The sequence below is a fragment of the Battus philenor genome, unplaced genomic scaffold (genome assembly GCF_028537555.1).
Source record: "Battus philenor isolate CCGP_79_NKW_IND1 unplaced genomic scaffold, ilBatPhil1.0.hap1 SCAF_15, whole genome shotgun sequence".
Classification (NCBI taxonomy): domain Eukaryota; kingdom Metazoa; phylum Arthropoda; class Insecta; order Lepidoptera; family Papilionidae; genus Battus; species Battus philenor.
This window is the reverse complement of record NW_027181677.1, coordinates 6,296,447-6,312,390: the sequence shown is the minus strand read 5'-3', so window position 1 is coordinate 6,312,390 and position 15,944 is coordinate 6,296,447. Positions and strand designations below refer to the sequence as shown.

The 15,944-nt window shown below is 30.6% G+C and overlaps 1 protein-coding gene across 2 annotated transcripts in view; it reads right to left on the bottom strand.

The window, feature by feature from the left end:
* Positions 1 to 15,944, bottom strand: part of for (cGMP-dependent protein kinase for) — a 161,404-nt gene that overhangs the window by 113,086 nt on the left and 32,374 nt on the right. The gene's annotated exons all lie outside the window — the stretch shown is intronic.

The window sequence follows — 15,944 nt, the reverse complement described above, 5'->3', positions numbered from 1 at the left end:
TCAATCATAAAGCGCTCGTACCATTAAATGTATGAAGATATATGTTTTAATCTTCATTTTTAACAACAGCGTTGAAAAAAGATTATAATAAATTTCAGGTTTGCGTAATCACACTCAAGGTACTCTTACATTATTTTTTTATTAAAAAGTACTAATATTTTATTGATTAACCTAATACAAAAAATGCAGTTTTTTTAGCATTATGGTGGACAATATAAAAAAAAATATGAAACAAAAAATAAAAAACGGTAAAGTATTAACAGACGTTTTTAAATAAGGAATTTAATTATCAAAATGTTTATAGAAAATATTAATGAAAAGTTTCAGAAATTACCTGTTACTAGTAACGCAAAGAACTAATGACTTAATATACTCGTACATCTCCATCTACATCTTTAAATTAATGTTTTTAAAACACATACCAATGTCATAATAAACAACAGTTAAAGTTAAAAGGGTAGTTAAGAACGACTGTTCGAGAGTCCAGATTTTATTTATTGAACCATTAGTGAAACTAAATTGCAGTTTTTTTTTAGTTTTTTTCGTATTCGTTTCTTAAAAATTAACGATAAATATTTTTATTTTTAACTGTAAGTAGATCGCTAAGAGACTAATAGAAAGTTGTAATAATACAGTTTCGTGTCAATTGGTACAAAAACGTGTTCAAACTTATTCAAGCTTGCGAGGAGCGGTAGCACAGCGATTGTGGAGTGAGACTTGCAATCGCTGGTCGCGTGTTTAATTCTCGGGATACAATCTTCTGTAATTCACACCGTGTGCATTAATTAAATATGATTGCTCAATCAATGACTGCTCACAAACAAATTTCCAGAGGATGAGGAGCTGCGTCCTCTGTGTACTACAATACCGCGCTACGATCTCCAAACCGCCAGCCAAGCGTGGCGATTATGTTATATTCTCTTGTAAATATCTTTAGGGCAGGGTCTGTGATGTTAGTGAAGGGTCTTGCAGTGGGCGTCTACGGACTGTAACGACGAAACTTTTAATTGTTTATTCGTTATGGTTATTACTTTAATTTAAATCGTATTGAATTGCATGTACGAGTATATAAACTAAGTAAGAGCAGATATAACAAATAATTTCAATTTATAAGTCAAAAACACAGTTATTTTATATAAGCGTAAGATATTATTGCTACAGTGTAATTTCGTTGCACTGATGCAAACAAAAATTAAAATACCTTATAGGTGATGATTGGCAGTCATTCTTGGGTTGTGCACATAAACTCTGTCATAAACTTTTGAGGCCTGTTTTATTGTAGTAAGAAATGCAATGTCCCTTACGCAATAAAAGCGAACTGAGGGATCTTTGTTGAGTGTTTCGTCTTTCGTAACTGTAATCGCGTACAAGTAAACGTTTATATATATAATAAAAAACTCAAAATTCTACAAAGGACGTATTTCGAATTTAAGAACTACTAACATTGACACTATAATAAAACAAAAAGGGATCAATAAAGCATTTTATTTCTACAAAGTGCACTTGGTATTTCAACTTTATATTAGGGGTACCTTTTTTATATTTACAGAAAAACAGATTTATTTTTACCGTTCCGGCATTGAATATTTGTATACTATATGAGAAATTTTTGTTGATAACGAAAGTAAATAAATTGTTAATTAGAAATAAAAACTTGTTAAAAATATAGTCGTGTGAATTCAAATTAAGAAAGCGACATTACTATCCGGTCCCCCTAATACTTGTTACAGGTGTAATAGCTTTGAAGGAGTCAACGCTGAGCTCATTTGCCATAAATTAATCCATGGAACAACCTATCCAAAAACCAATGATTTCATTAATATTAAATAACTTTATGAAAATATAGCGTTTTCTAAATTCGTTATTGTTATTTAATTCGTAGTTTACTAAATATTAAAATTAATTATAGTTTACTGACTTTCTCTGCAGACTTTGTATTGCCAGAGATCTCGGCCTTTCATATTCCAAGAGTTTCAGAGTGATCACTTTACAAAGGTCATCGAGAATAGGTGTAAAAACCTTAAAGCTTTTTTGCTGCAAAATGAACTACACATTCACTTCTTTTAAGTTTTACATATAGCTCTATTACTAGTCTCAAAAGTAATCAAGACGATGCCAAGAAGAAGTATTTATTCACGAAATCGCGCGAATAAATGTACGATAATGAACGACTGTAAGTTGAGCAACTCACAGTTCAATTGCCTTGTTGCTGCGCTACAAAAACTTAACGCATAGCATTGTCTTGTTGAGCTATTTTTAGTCTGTATTCAATTAAAATCAATTGAACGGGCGAGGGTTGTCACATGCACAATTATGTTATTTAAGAGTAACGACCAACTGGAGGCGGTCTGCAGTCGGCCATAGTGAAATCGCGTTTATTAAGAATTAAGAATGATTGGGCTTTATTGACGCGAGGTATTAAACAATCATAAATTAAATTACAATTTTGTTGCTTAATTTTTCTTATCTTTTCTTTATACATCATCCCGCGTTTTGATCAATTTAATTCTATATTTCCTTGTAAATTGTGCGTTAAATTGTACCACAGTTCTTATAGAGAAATTAACTAAAAATTTTAAGATGAGTATTAAATTTGAATAATTTCTTATGTCTAAAAAGGTTGAGAAATAACGTTAGCTCGAGTCCGTAAAATAAGACACTTCCGCAACGAGTTCGGTTATTTAGTAATTGACCACATGTTTAGTGCGCTTCTTACTGTTTAGGACGGTCAGTAAATAAATTTATTATTTGGAACAATTTCTATGAAACTTTGAAATAACTTAAAAATTATTTTCGTCTATCGGAATACATCCATTGACAATGGCACTATTTGTTTTAAGTAAAATCTTAAAAAAAAGCTTTTAGTTTTCTATAAATACCAACAATTAAATCTATTTACGAAAAACATCTTAATTTTATGCCAGAAAGTGATTAAAATAACAAATTATATCATCTTAGTGCTGCTTCAGTTATATCAATGCCGTGCAGTGAAGTGCAAAGTTTGCATATATATTCTTAAATTTACACTGGTGCTACACAATTTTATAATAAAGGGAATACATACTACGGGAAGAATCTTTTCGATACGGCTTCCAGAAAATGAAACCATACGGCTAATACACAAACTCATTAAAGATAAACAAAGATTAGAAAGTCTTTTTGAAACGTAAATTCAACAAGAGCCTCGGTCAATTCAAATTGCATTACTTGTAAATTTCAAATAATAATTATCGGTTTTATTTATTTATTTTCGGAACTTACAGCAAGATTAACAACAATAATAAGACAGGACATAAATATGTGAAGGACGTTTAAAAGTTTTCACGTACAGAAACGATACTAAATTAAGACGTCGGTATCATAGCATACGTTTTATAATGCAAGTAACATTTATAAGTATTATCAAGTATTTTTTAAATTAGCTTAACAAAAAGAATGTAATCTATTATTAGGTGAGAAAGATTACTATTCAACAATTAAAAAATATATTAAATCACATTTAATTCGTGTAATCTAAAAGATAATATCTATGTAGGATTTATCATAAAATCTATTATTATCTTTAGTCGACAGTTTCAACGAACAATCTGTTAATGCTATAAATAGATTTTCCACGTTACATACACTCGAGCATGTCCTTCGCAGTAATCGTCATAATACGTAAACTTTATTATAGCCTTTACCATTAAACAATGATAAATTAGGTTAGATATTGATTGTATATAAACGAACTGGGCGACCTCGTGATTAAAAACGTGAAGTCGTTGTCCTGCGATTACTTTTATAATTCACAATCAGTCTCTATCCTAATCTTTGAAAGCTGAGATACTAATAACTATAGTTTTCTATTCATAAAAGCTTCTTAGGAAATATTAAACATTGATAATTACAGGTGAAATGCCTTTTATGTTAATTGTAATTCGCATTAAGAATATTTATCTGGACATAAAACATAGATACTTTTTTATTACGAAAACATACAGCATTCAACAAAAAAATACAAAATCTTCATACTAATAATAAATTCATAGATACAATCATAAAAATACGCAATAAATACCTTTATTGTGATCGAAAATAAAAAATAGTTTTTTTTTTAATATTCTCTTGTTGATTATTTTACATAAAAATTCAAACTTTTACTTAAAAACTTTAAAATTGCAAACTGAGTATCTGTTCTCCTTTTCCGATCTATGCGAGGGTGATCTAACTATCTTTTGACCTACGAGTACAACGGGCTCCCTAACATAACTACCTCTTACACTCAGCCATCAAGTATAATAAGGATTTTAACTTTATATAAACTTGTAGTGTATTGTAATAGTTTTTAAATAATGTTAGATTGAATAAAGAAATTTATAAAAACCAAAAAGTTAAAAATGTTAACGTAAATTGTAAAAATGTTAAATGCGTGGCGAAGGATAAAAAATGAAACATGATTGGAATATGAAAATATGCCGCAAAAGTTGAAGACAATGTAAAGAATGAAAGAGGAAAATATTAAAGAAATTTTGAAAGATGATAGAGAGGGTGCCAATAATAATAATATAATAAAAAAAGTCATTGAAAAAAATATTTAAAAAATATCCCTGTCCCAAAAATAAGGTAGGGGAATGAGAGGTTCCTAATGACAGGGATCATATAAAAAAAAACATGACTATCACACTAAAACTTTTGGCAGTCAGTTGGAGACAGGTAGACCCAGAGTGGGCACGCTGCCTAGCAGGTGGACTGATGGCGTAGTCAAAGTCGCAGGAAGTCGTTGGATTGGGGCGGCTCAAAACCAGATATCGTGAGGGTTGGAATGTGCCTTGCAGTGGGCATTTATCGGGTGACATAGTGATGATGATATTTTCCGGACAGTGGTTTTAAGTTTAGTACAGCTGATCCACAAAAGTACTGGCTAAAAGCACGAACATCAACCAAAACTATAGGCACGTACTGACGCAAACCTTAACCGTAAAAATGTTTAACCATGTAATAATTTTAATAAAGAGATTACATGTTATTTGTAACAGGATTTTATAAAAAATTTCGAAAGCAAAGAAAACTGAATATAAAAAAATATCTCCTTAGTGTTGACCTACAACCTGAATAACCCAAACAATACTACCGGTAATCGCCATTGAATGCAAGATAAGTATCAATAAAAGCTCACGACATACATTTTATACATCAATCACAATATGCCAAAACACGGTAATTACGTCACCTGAGTGATAGCCGTGACGAGTGACCCACAACACTTCTAATGACAGGTTCGATATCTCTTTAAACGAACCGCGCACAAGGAAAACGTTGGATATAATTTCGACGACTGACATTTTAAATTACTTAAATAGTATATTGCCTTAAGCTTTTTATCGTAATTAAAAGCATAAGACATTGTAATTTTTTTAACTCTTGTATTTAGAGCGGTTTGCTTTTGTTTGATATTTATATATGTAATCTATAATTTAATCGTAACATATGCAATAATTTTGAAAGTTTCTTTGGATCTCAAATCTAATGAGCTTAATTTTAGCTACTTAACTTTAATTACAAAGATAGGATACGTGATTAATATTAATGTTATGGATTCAACTCATGATTGATGATGATTCAAATAATGCAATAATACTTATCGATTATCAAATTAACTTTAAATAATTACTTACGTTTCTAGTTTCTTATTTATAAAGGTATGTACACACTAAACATATAATTGACATCAATTGACGAATCAGTATCAGATAAAATGTTATTAATAATAAATAACACTATTGTTACTGTATATACGGGGTCATTAGGTTTATATGTGTAAATACTCACACTGTAACAAAATGGGGTAACAGAAGCATGTTACATTTTTTTTTCAATTAAAATCGCGACAGGACAATAAATTTTGGCAGCGTTAAGTCTCCAGAAACAGATAGTTAATAAAAATTAGTTTTAATAAGTAGTCATTCGATTTTGAAAATGCCTTTACTTACTTTATTATCATTAGGTTCTTTATTACTTTTGAAACAATTTATTTTTGGATAAGGTATACCATATATTAACAGCAAGTCCGTCTTTGCCTCTGCAAATGAGACTACGCAAACAATGTAAAATAAAAAAAATGCCTACGTCTAAACCTATGATTTACCTATTTTATTGTAAGATTATAAAGCGAATTGACGTTGTACTAAAACGAATACTCATTTTCAAATGCACAAGCTATCTGCAAACACTAAACAACATTCATAAAATAGTAGACACTATTAATTAAAAGTTATTATCATAATTACGTGAACAAAAATAACAACTAAATGACTAAAATGAAAACAATATCAAAATTAACATAATATGTAATCTAACAGAATTAATTGGAGAACAAGAGTAGGACCAAAAACAATAAGCAAAATGTTTTGCCGCTTTTTCAGAAAGGTTTTCACGTCTCACGAATTTGTTGGTCATAGATGAGGTTCAATGTGATTTCGATGTCTTAAAACTTAAAGTGCTTTTTCCCGTTTGTAAATAAATAACGACATGTACGAGTGAGTTTTTTATTGTTATACAAAATAAAAGTATTACGTGAAAGAGAATCATAAAGTACAATGTAGCATATCTGTTTATTTAAAATGCCATCTACGAATCATTTTTGTAAGGATTGTTCGGAACGGTAACAGAGGTCGTGAATTGTTTTGATAAATTTACGACTCTCACTTTTGGTTAAACGCACTGTAATTTATTTACAATAATTGTATCTTTAAACGGCTGCAGTATGTGCAGTCCAGCACTTGTTATGACGTGGGGCGGAGTTAAATAATTTATGGAAGAGAAAGAGTATTAATTTCGTGTATATTATCGGATTATTTCCGCCCTAACATGAGCTTATACTGTTTAATATTCTTGAACGTGTAAATGTAAGTTATGACGGTTGTTTATTGATTTTATCCTTTAATAACAGTTTTCCTTTAACAGTTTTTCATATATTTTCATTCAAACAATTAATAATTTATTTGTAAACTTAAAGTTTTTGTATAATAAAATTATTTCATCATCATCATCAAGCATAGGCCTTTCCCAAAGGTCGCCACAATCACCGGCCTTGCACTGTCCATATTCAGTGACTTTCCACGACCTGGAGGTTTCGGGAATATATGAAAGTATAGAAAACGACGACGAAGTTATCAGGTGGATAGTTCTCGACCACAGTCGACAACAAAATTGATTACAGACAAAGAAATACAACATAAATATAAAAATGTTTAAAAATTATGCTTACGTGTGTACTCAAGATTATTAATTAACCATAAAAATTTTAAAAGTTATAAGATATGGCGAAGCACAATTATCAAGTAGGTTTAGTATGCAATAAACCCAATATTAATGTTACTTTGGCAAGTCGTAAACGAAATCAAAAGTAACCGCTCCGAATTCGGTTTTTAAATTGTTATAAAATTCATGTATACACACACAAATCGTATCAAAAAATTCAATATGTTTTTTAATTAACAAATGTGAATATGTTAAAAATGTTTTTAATAAAAAATAATCATCCTTTTAGTAGCGGCAGACTTTCTAGATGAATATCATAACTATTATTTTATCCACCAAACAGCTTGAAAAAAATACTAAACCAATTATACTATTTGAAGTGACCGCAGTCATAAAAAAGCTTCACTGTTAAAATAATTAACGTTATTATCGTTGAGGATAGACGAATATTTGATCGTCTGTGTTGGTAAGTATACGTAGTCGTTTCTAAAATATCGTTACTGGAACGAAAACGATGTAATTTAAAAAATAATATAAATTTGTTTACTGGCATTTGATTTTTAATTTCTTTTTTTTTTAAATTACGGCGCTAAAATTACATTATTTTATTAATTTTCTACTATGGAATAGACTCTTAAAGAGGACCAAGCAGTAGTCATCGCTTTACACCGTTGTGATCACTCGCCTTTACAATTTTCGACGTTCTCAATAATTTAAATGTTACGCTGAAATTTGTTATATTATTGTATTAAGACACCAACTACAAGAAAAATGAGTGTTATGTATAAAAATCTAGAGATCCTGAAGTCATCCTTGACAAAAATATTTAACAAATAGATATGAACATAGTGCGTGCAACGATTGAGGAGTGGCGGCATAGACTAAAGGAATGAGTCTAAAATAGAGGGGAACATTTAGACTTTATAATTTTGAATTTAAAATATTTTTAAAAAATTAATGTGTCACTATATACGAACCAATTCATCAAAGAACCACTCACCGGCGGAATAGATAGAGAGTTATCGCTTGAAGGATCCGGAGCGAGCGAATCGCTTAAAACGCTGTCAGTCAGATATAAGATACTTCGAAACTGTGCTGTATTTAAAGTGTGCTGTAATCACCAAAATTATATTGGTGTCGGCAGTCAAAGGTCAGTCTAAAAAATAACTACTAATGCTATTTCTCCGATATGCTAATTTATATTAGTAAAATTTCTTTTTAATCATCACCTTGCGTCTTACAAAGCTAATCTTGAATAATTATTTTTTCCTTAATTTTTATTAAAAAAATCATTATCGGTATAATTTTACAGTAAATAGTGTCGCTTATTATCAAAAGGAAAACTTTGCTCGCTTTGTCAATTTAAGGTTTCAAAAATTAAAGTTATATACATTTCGCCTATAAGCTGAGGATTTAGGAAGTGAATTACCCGGCCCAAATTAATATTTACACAGCAAAGATTAGGAAAAGTAATCATAACTATCATGTGTTTGTGCCTATTCATATTAGAATCCGTAAATTCATTTTACATTTTACAGTAAAAACATTCATGAACATAAAGAAAACAGGTTCACATTACAGGGAGATTATATAAATCACCAGCAATGGATAAGGCAATTGAAAGTGACAACGAAAACACATTTGCATCGCACATAAAGTGCAAAAGGACAATAATGTACAATAATAAGCTGATAATGCGGACAATATTGAAATAAAATGGCGTACCGCGCTATTGGTCAAGGTTTCACAGCACTCAACTGGGCAAGTCTACACCGGCACGTAACACGTAATTAGAGATAAACCTATGACACATAAGTTCAAAAGCTAAAAATAAGCTTGCATTAGTTTATAGTTCAGATTGCATTCCCAACGCTTACAATTTTTTTAATGTTATGAAATAATGATCGAACATAACCACGTACTTTTAATTTATTTACGATTAATTTAGAAATGCATCAAGCATTAGAACTCTATATTTGTAAAATATAAATAGAGAGAAAATAGTTAATCAAGTTCAGTTTCTTTCCTAATAAATTTAAACTAAAGGAACAAGTGACATAAATGTTTACCTAACAACTATACTGATGGTGTCATTTTAATTAACTAATGCACTAACTGAAAATAAAAGAAAAACATTGTCCACAGAAAAAAATATTTGTCACTTAGTTAAAATAAAAAATTATTTGGTTAGATTTTTTGCCAGTGTTTGCAGTCCATATAATACCAGACCAATAAATACCAAATTAAAATTTTTTGACAAGTAAAATTTTGTAGACATCGTTACAAATAAACTCAATTTAAAATAGGTAATGTGTTTTTTTTATATTTACATCCAGAAGACATGTTTTTTATAAATTAATTATTAATATGCAGTATTCTGATTGTTTACCAAAAAATGTTCGAAATATTCAGACATTGTAGATCTCTGTACAATGTGTTTAACCTTTGAAATAAAAACGATTTCACCTCTTACCAAATTTATTGCCCTATAAACTTATCTCGTCCAAGTGTTGGCAATACATTGACTTAAATCTTTGTCACCTATATAAAAGAACATTCACTAAGTGAAGCTTTAAATTGTAACTGCCCTTTTGAAATTAAAGTAAAAAAAATTAAATTTTTTTGAATAAATGGTAAATCTCGATAAATACACTTGAAGGAACCTGAAATATTATCTATCATTTAATTTTGATGAATATATGTATGTGTACAAAAAACAATGAACAGTTGAACACCGGCACAGTTCGTTCGTTTAGCAAGTGGACAGTAATTGAAACCGCGTGATATCGATACTTGGTACACAAGTACGATGTTCTCACACAAGTGTAGTGCATGAGTAAACTGGCTCTATTTTAATTGATGGAAAAATAACGAGATGTTACCAGAGTGAAGAAGACATTTTTGTCATTCGCTAGTTTTTCAAAGGTGTAGTATACTATAAAAAATCAATCGTACTGAACGGCAAACGTTTTAAAAAATATTAAACTTGAATTCGCACCTTTTTTCGACTTAATAGGGATATCCTACACGGTTACAACGAGACGGTTAAGCCGGACACGTATCGACTAAAACCCTAACCCTTGAAGTCTATTTGTTAAGACTACGAAAACGCTTTCGCATACTCATAGATTTCAACGAAGGTCTCCAAGCACTTCAATGTCTTAGGATAAAGCTTGAACTTCCCTTACCCCGCGAAAAGCGTGCCAAAGCTGGGTCAAGATGTGCACCTGCAGCAGATCACTTTGAATTCGAAGCCAAGGCCTTGTCATAGTGGACGGAGAAGGGCATTGGTATAATTTCTATCTAAATCTAGTTCCCCGGCTGTGAATGAGGAGCTCCAATGTTCTATAGTTCTACTACAACCGCTGTACCGCGCCGTTGCATCAGTCTGTCGTCAACGCCTGCAGCGGCTGCGCAGGTGCTTTTTACCTCGGCCCCATTTCGCTGCGTTTTTCTAAGGCGCAGTACAGCGGTTTCGGTAGCACTATCCTTGCATCCCCATATAGCTAGATTAAGCAATTCTACTATGTGAGTAATAAGTGAGTGTTAAATGCAGAAATTTTTTAATTCTATTATTCAAAATATTTTTCAAAAGTTTCTAAAACTTCAAAAAACATCCTTTCTTCTAGGCTATATTTAAAAATTACCTTAAATAATAATACTTATAAACAATAAGCTCGAGTAATAGTTACAACCTAATACAATCTGGATATAAAAGAAACATGTGATACAAAGGAAATTTACAAGTACGTCATATACACCTTCAAAGAATAATCAATGTATGTATATAAGAGATATTCACATATGTACAGACTCGTCACGACGTGTAAAGAGCATTAGATGTTTTAGATACTTGAAATTTCGTAATAATATCCCTTTCGCCGAGTTGAGGTCAACTAAGGTAAATTATACGAAATTTGACCCGCAAGAGGATTAAGGTAGCAGTCATTAAATTCCCGAAGCGGACGGAAAATAGATACTGTATGACTCTTCCCTAGATTAATTTTACATATTTAGTCTATGCAGTCATGGGCAAACTGTATCATAATACGTCAGTATCATCACCATCTTGTTGGGTAGTCATTATAAGAAATTTTTAAGAGAGGCCTATCTCTAGCTGAAATGATGATACCAGAAGGAAGGCGGAATCAAAATAAAGCAAAATATGAGTAAAAAAGTTTAAGATAAAGTTAACCACAACTAATTTTAAATCAATTTAAATGCATGAAAATTCAAGAATAATTTTCGCTTTTTAAGTGGGTGAAGTCCATAAATTTGTTTTTTAAAATTAAGCTGTTAATAAACACACCTTTTCATACAAGTTACGGCCGCCATATGATCAAGATACGAAGAGGTGTTAATAAGTTTTTTGGTGGACAGATGCCGATAATTTTGAGAAAATATTTACTTTTATTAAAAGGGACCGTAATTGCTTGATCCTAAATTGAGAGTTGGGCGTTGAGAACGTAACTTTGATGTTCGTGAGCGCAATTCATGTCCTTGCATGCAAAAATATAATTTTAAATCAATCTAAACCGTTTAAATCAAGGGTCAAATATTTTACTACCTTGTTTAAAAACGATGAAATCATCATCATTCGGCTATAGAACGTCCACATACAGACCTACTTCCAATATGACCGATTAGAAACGACATGTATTCACTTTTCTGTCGACTTTAACAAAATCGTCCGATTTTTGTGGATAAAGGCTACGCCTGCTCATGATCTCCATTCCAGAACCTTAGGTCTCAGGGGCTATCCTTTCTGCCTGCTATGTATCTATTGCCACTTTAAATTACCAATCCGCTGGCCTATGTCGGGTTCCGAGGCTTATTGTGTCTCTGTTGTTCGCTGAGCAACTGTGTGCTTGCTTATAAGGTACATAAACTTCAGTTTCAGTGCCGTTGGTCTTACACCTACGGCTTTAGACAAGAGGGTAACAATAAAGTAATTACTGACTATAAATTATTTTATCTAACATAATGTTCAGCGATGAATATACCAAAAGGATTAATGCAATTTAAGATGGCATTAGAATCATCGCTTTCTTCCACATTAAAATTTGTTTTTTTTTTTAAGTAATTAGTAAAATAGTCCAAGATTTTACACCCGTAATCGACATCGAAAAATATTTATATTACCAACTTTGTAATATTTTGTATTATACATTATGGTATTATAAAATAATTTACTTTACCTTTTCAACTTCACACTGAAGGCAAAATTATTAAAAGCTCCTTTATTCAATAACCATTATTTTCAACTTCACACTGAAGGCAAAATTATTAAAAGCTCCTTTATTCAATAACCATTATTTTCAACTTCACACTGAAGGCAAAATTATTAAAAGCTCCTTTATTCAATAACCATTATTTTCAACTTCACACTGAAGGCAAAATTATTAAAAGCTCCTTTATTCAATAACCATTATTTTCAACTTCACACTGAAGGCAAAATTATTAAAAGCTCCTTTATTCAATAACCATTATTTTTGACCATACATATAAGTGACAGAGAAAACCGTTGTGATCAAAGTGACATTTTATACAACGTTCTTTTGCACCTTAATGAACCAAAACAAAATCTTTTAAACCATACTGAACGAAGTACATAAATAATGTCTCGTGGAATATGCACCTTCAGAAATAGGCATTATTTTGAAATAAATCGAACGATACTGGTTCAAGTAATAAAAATGTTTATTCGCCTTTTAGTTTTTAGCCATCCTTATAATTTTTAATTATAAGTGCAAGGACGCTTGCTCTCTTAATCACTTATAACTTAAAGAAGAATGATGATATACAAAACCATTTCACACAAATATATCGATATCACAAAAACGAAAATTTAAATTTTTTTTTAATTTTAATACGCTTAAACTTCATTTAAATTACTTCACTAAAACATTAACGAACAGGGGAGGCTGTACTTACAAACTGTTACTTATAGATCGCGCATTTCGAACTATCACTCCGTTAAACAAAATAGTTCACTAGTATCAACAATTCTTCAAGGTCTGATAAAAAACATAGACCAAACTTCGTGACGAAACCAGTATATTCCATCGGAACGAATATGACTACGAGAAAGGTCTAGTTCTAGTATAAAAGATTATTCGATGACCAATCCCCGATGTCCTGTGGTCGATTATAACTGATGCAATGTCTCTAAGAAGATAATTGTCTCCTAACAATGAACACACGATACTTACTAACAAAAATGTAATAAAATATTATTTAAGAACGAAACTTTGAAAACCGACGTAAACAATACTATAAAGTGGTTTAAAGTAAATCACAACAAATATTCTGATTAAAAATTACTAACCTTTAGAAATGGTCGCATAAAAAACTTTTAAATTCAATACTAATTATTAATTGTTTTATTGTTGCAAACTTCTTGCGATATTGTTCAGTTCTCGAGGACTTTTAATAACCTTAATGACGCAACGAACACTTCACAGGGAAACATCTCGTAAAAGTGTCTATAAAATTAAGCTCGTATAATATAATAAATAATTACTAGCAAATACCAACAATTTCCTAAACATTCCTCTTTTCATTTATATTTGGAGATTGCATCTAACGGTAATATTACTTAAGTATAAATAAAGATACTCCTTTATATATATAATATATAATAACAGTATAACCTATAATAACAGGCTTTATATTTAATAAATAAACAAGGTTGACGTCATTTCATTCATCATAGGCATTCCCCAAAGGTATCTATGTAAAGATTTACTATAATTACCACGCTTGGCAGGCGGGTTGGCAATCGCCATCCTCTGGAAACTTGTTTCTGAGCAGTGGCAATCCTGTATAATTAATGCACAAAGTGCGAAATATAAGATTGTATAGCGGGAATCAAACCAGCTATCTACGATCGCGTCTCAATTCTCTACCGTTAGGCTATCACCGCTCGAATAAAAAAAGGGAATAAACAATATATATCTTCATCAAAGGGATAATTGGAATGAGCGTTAGTCCAAGGCAAGATTTAATATTAGCATAAGAAACTGTTACAATTCAATATAGGCTTCTCGACTGTAACATAATTGTCTTAGAACAAGTATTAAATACTTTTTAATGAAAAAAAAAACAAAACCATACTAGTTTAATTAATATATAATTATCGTCACTGTCATCAAATTATTCTGTACATTCCACATTAAAAACTTACAACTATGATTCTCATGAAGTTATAAACACATATACTACATAAATATATGTAGCAGGTAGTTTGTTAGAATATAAAAAAATGGACGATTAAATTTTACGGTACATATATTTTCAATATCGATTTAACAAATTTGAAATAAATGATTCGTACATTTGTAATCTCTACCGAATCTACAAAGATTGTTAAGCACAGGTCAATAATAAAATATAATAGTTACATGCGTTCTAAACTCCTAGAACAGTTGCAGTTCTATGGAGAAAATAAATCTTTATATAGATTACCTACCTTAATGATTATTAATTATTAACTTTACTTTCATTGTAATGCTTTATTACACCATATATACTTATTCATTTTGAACATTTGGCAGCTAAATACAAATGTTTTAATTTATTTGTATTTTGTTTGATTTGGCGAAAATGTGTTCTATTATAGCTTTTCGCGGAATTATTTTCATGTTTTCTCTCTTTAAGAAGATATAACAACACATTTGTCGTGTTGTGTCTTTAAATAAGGCATTTGAACACATTCATCTTTTTAGTTGCAGTTTGTGTTTATATGTAAGTAAATAATTAATAAATAATATAATCAGTATAAAAAAGGAATAAGAATCGAAAAAGGAAAATTATAAAATAAATACCCAAGAATTCTTTTAATTTTACGACACTTATTTTTTTCTCCGTAATATAATGACCGTGTTATTGAAGATTTAATATCATGTTTAGAACGTTTGCACGCTGATAATGTTAAGCCAAATGAATTGCAATTGCTCAATGTTCGCCTTCTAAAAATACTATTTAATAAAGCAGCCAGTATATCTCCTTAATAAACTATATCTAATCACATCGATAAAGTCCGTTGCCCTTAACTTCAACATACTATGGTCAATGAAAATCAACGCGTTGTTGCATTCCTTCAACCGTTTGTAATTACATCGGTCTTGTTCAACCACCGAGTGTATCAGGTTCTAGAACAATCTGATGCTTTGATATAAATCTAGACTTGAGACGTCGGATTAAACTTTAAACCGGAAATAGAACAAAGAGTTATTAATGTGATAAGTGTTTTGATACGTCAAACATTTTTGCGAAAATTCTGTTGAGAAAATATTTGTAAACAAAATGTTAAAAGAATTGAAATATATTTATTATATTATGACAGGGGGCATATTTCCAGCAGTGGACATCTTACGGCTGAAATGATGATGCTTATGACAAGTCTTTACCTTTAATAAAGTCAACGAAGACTGTTTTAGTAATATATATTTAAGAGATAAATTAAAAATAATTCTTTTGCGAGAAGGAACGCTTAATTTCAATTCGAGATACTTGAGTAATCAATTTTTTTGATTTCTATAACATTGATTTTTAAAATTTTTATGGGAAAAAGCGATTGAAAAATAAGCTATAATTTGAAAATAAAATTGATGACAGAAAGACGGACTAATGTTATTAGTCGTGCTTACATAAGAGACGAGAGACAGTTGAGAAGATGACTGTCACGTAAGGTTTACGAT